Genomic DNA, 4,005 nt, shown 5'->3' with positions numbered 1-4,005 from the left:
GTCTACAGCTGCAGGAGAAGGGATATTCACAAGTCACCAGGCATGGCCATTTTTCAATAATTCATTCTAAATAGTAAAAAAAAGAAAGCACAACATGCAATATCTCAGTCTCAGGTAATAGAGATTGATAGATTAAATAGGAAGTTAATGTATTAAAATCCAATTACTACACATAGTTATATTTGATAGATGAATTGACTAATTCACTACATGCTCAACAATCACTCATTGTGTGATTCTTGCTGTTTTGTTTCAGCAGCAAGCAAATCACAAAAAATTAAAAGTTCAAATACTTTACAATATTCATACAACCTAATTTTGTGATAGAGAAAACTGAAAATCAACTGTTATGGTTCACCTGTTACATAGTGTTTAATCTGGCACAATGCACAGAAATCAGTGTCATTAAATGATTGTTACTGCAACATTTAACAAAAATCAATTGCTTTTAGGTCAGAAATGAATTATTCTCTCAATTTTAAAACTATTTTTACACAATAGATGAATATAACACATAATTCAAACGTCCTCTCAATTCTGAATCATTATTTTATTTGTACAATCCAGGGCTGCTCCGAAGGTTTATATAGGGTTAATGTGGTTATTATTACTTATTTAAGTWATTAGTGTTTTCTTACTGACTTTGATAATTTCCTACTTAATTTTTGTCAAGGATTTTCACTTTCAAGTAGTCTGAAGTAAAAATGACTGAAAACTAAAGCCAGCGTAGGGACCAACCAATTCACTTGAACTACATCCATAGAAATAATGCTGCACAGGTGACACCTCAAAACAACGTATTTATATTTATTTTTTATATATTTGGAGTGACCTGCAGCAAGCCAGCAGCTGTGAGGACGGATATATACGGATCAGGAAAGCCAGCTCTGTCCTGAGATGTCCCCTCGACCCAGTGCAGGTGGTGGGAAACGCAGGCTAAGTTTTCATCGGCCATGGACACCCCGCCCCCCTCCGATAACGTGACGGGACAGGAAAGCTCCTTCAGAGTCAGACTGCTTCATCAGAGTGTTTTCACAGCTCAGCTGTCAGACCAACAACACCCACCGGACAATGAAACAGTCTTATACCTCACATAGTTTAATAATACAAATAGTTTCAATGGACAATGGCTTTCCTATTTTTGTACTTTTAAACATTTCTTTTATTGTGTGTTATTTCTTGTTGTAAATGCTAATACAGAATTCTTTTGTGCATAATGGTCTAAACCTGTGCTGTAAATTTCCCTGCAGTAGGACAAAATCATTGTATTTTTTATTATATTATTTTATCCACAGATGCAGTTTATGTTCCCTGGATGCTCTTGGTTTAAAAAAAATCTTATAACTGAAAATAGATTAGATTAGAATCCAGTCGGCCACACAATGAGAGGTAATATGATTGCCTTATTTGTTTCAGTTTACCGATTTTACATTTTAGCTGACACAACCAGACAGAAACAGAACCAGACAGGGTCACTGAGGAAACAAACACAACTGTTTCTGCTTTCTGTAGTTTTACAATATAAAATACAAATAAAATGCTGCTGTGTCTCTTTGGCCCTTGGGTGACGTAGTTTTCTCTGAATCTTTCTTTTTGACACTCTCCCTTCCTCACCGCTGTCTTCTGCGATCAGCCTCCTCTCTAAGCTGATTAATGCTCTCATCCTCCTGTCACAGCACATTCACATCACATCTTTTTACAAACAGTTTGCAGTAACTGGATTCAAGCAAATTTTTATGTTGCTCATGCTGTATTGACCAAAATAAATATGATAATGTGATTTAGATTCTGTCTATAATGCATTGTAGGAAAGTAATGTAATGTAAACATTTGGATTTCAGAAGTTTTATTCTTGTAGCCTAGAAATAACCATGTTCTCATCCTTTGTCAAGCCCACCCACTCACTGCACTTTCATCCTCTTTCATGCTGCAGGGAAGGGATGCATTAGAAAAAAATGATGATAGGAGCATAACAGAAACTGTGGTCCCCAGATTTGACCTGCTTCCCCCCCACAAGAATAAGTGATCAATATGGTTTTCAATATGTGGTTTTAAAGTCAACAAAAAACATAAAATTGTCTAACTCTGTGTGTTTATGGTTGTGACAGATTCCTACAAATAGATCAAAGAGACAGATATCAAAAAATAATTTTAAATTCATATTAGTAAAAAAATAWTGAGTTTATTTAGCTTTTTTGTCTTGAAAAGTGATTTGTTTTCCACCAAAGATACAAAATAGATCAACAGGGACTGTTTAGTAAAGTCATACTTCCACAGAAAAGAGCAATGATGTATCCCCAAAGGAACACATTTTTTTTTTAGCTACAACATAAAGCTGATGAGGATAAACTGTAAAACTCTGGAGCAAACACAGCTGCACAGACCAGACAGCAAAAACAACAAAAAGGTGAATTTCTGAACTGACGAATGAAATCATGCTTGCAAGGGTTACTGAGGTCATGTGAATCACAGCCACGTCATCGTCTCCCATTTCTGCCCCCCAACACTTTCCTCAACACTCCCTACAGCATCTATCCCTGCATATTTTATGGTTGGCGCCCAAATTTTACATAAATGTAACAATACATCTATTTTATTGTGAACTCCTTTGATAGTTCAAATAACTGGAGTCAGAATCCTATATTTTATGATCCTGGTCAAAGGGAGAAGCTTCATGTACATTGCCGTTTTTTATCTGCCTGCACACAAATGTCTAACCAGTATTAATCATTTAGTTACATCTAGAATATTCAGTGATAAAGAATACAACAATCCAGGCTCTGTTGGATTCGACTGTCACTCACCTATGGTTCTGGTGACGCTCCTCAGTCTTTCCAGTAGCTCCCCAAGAGCCATCTCCTCTGTCTTCATCCACAAGATCATCCTCCAGAGGGGCAGTGGAAGACCAGCTGCCCAACCGAAATACACTTTTCTAGGAAGAAGAGACAGCTTGGCTGCTTTATGCCAAACAGTGCGTTGAGGAGTGGATGACGGTGAAGAGGACGGGACAGAGGGGGACTTTCCAGATGACAAGTCCGGCCGTGCAGAATGGAAGAGAGGAGGGAGAGATGCAGGAGGGTAAAGTCACCTGGATTGTGACAACCTGCTGTCTAATGTGGCTCGAGAATCCTGAGGAAGACACAGTGACAGCAAGCACCGCTCAACAGTGCTAGGAGGTTTGTGCGAAATGAAAACTGCAGAGGATGATGGGTGGGATGCTGAAGAAACGGATGATGGRGTGGTGCTGAAGCTGCATCGTTCGGTCCTCAGAGCAACGTCGAGTCGTCCTCGGAGGAACGCAGAGCCACAAGACAGCAGCGACGGAGGAGGACTTGGAAGCTTCATTCACACATGCATGTTTCAGCCTCAGCACACATGATGGTGCAAACCTGTGCAGACACAGCAGACAGATGGGGGTGGGGGGGGGGTGTTGAAGAGTGCTGCAGTTTCACACAATCAGTTGATGCAACAGTGACATCCAGTGTGAGTGAAAGGTTTAGCAGTTACATCATGAGCCGCATTCATTTACTCAGGTAATATAAATGGTCACGCATCACTGATTATGCTGTATTGCCACCATGTGATGACAAATGGTTATGACAAGTTGGACACTAATCAATTGCTTAAATAACTAAACTGAAAATCCTCGGAATTAGCAGTTTCATTAAAAAAACAAGAGCTTTATTTTTGTAGTCAAAACAGGATGTCTGTACAGTGAACAGTGAGCACCGTGCCATGACTACAATTACATAATGCAAACCCTGCTGGGGTCTCACAAAATCACAGATGAGATAAGCATGTTTTATCTAGGTTGCATGATCTCATAATCTTTATACAAGAGTTTGTTTTACAGGACAATGAACTTTGTCATTTTCACCAGTGCATGTTTTACAATTCTGGCTTAATTTCCAGTTAACGGCTAAATCAGTTAAGGACACTGCTGTGTTTAAACACAGCACTGTTTAGAAGCAAAAATTTCTCATCATGTGATGTATATATATATAT

This window comes from Austrofundulus limnaeus, unplaced genomic scaffold (assembly GCF_001266775.1).
Source record: "Austrofundulus limnaeus strain Quisiro unplaced genomic scaffold, Austrofundulus_limnaeus-1.0 Scaffold83, whole genome shotgun sequence".
Taxonomy (NCBI): Eukaryota; Metazoa; Chordata; class Actinopteri; order Cyprinodontiformes; family Rivulidae; genus Austrofundulus; species Austrofundulus limnaeus.
The sequence above is the reverse complement of the archived record's forward strand: the minus strand, read 5'-3'. Positions refer to the sequence as shown.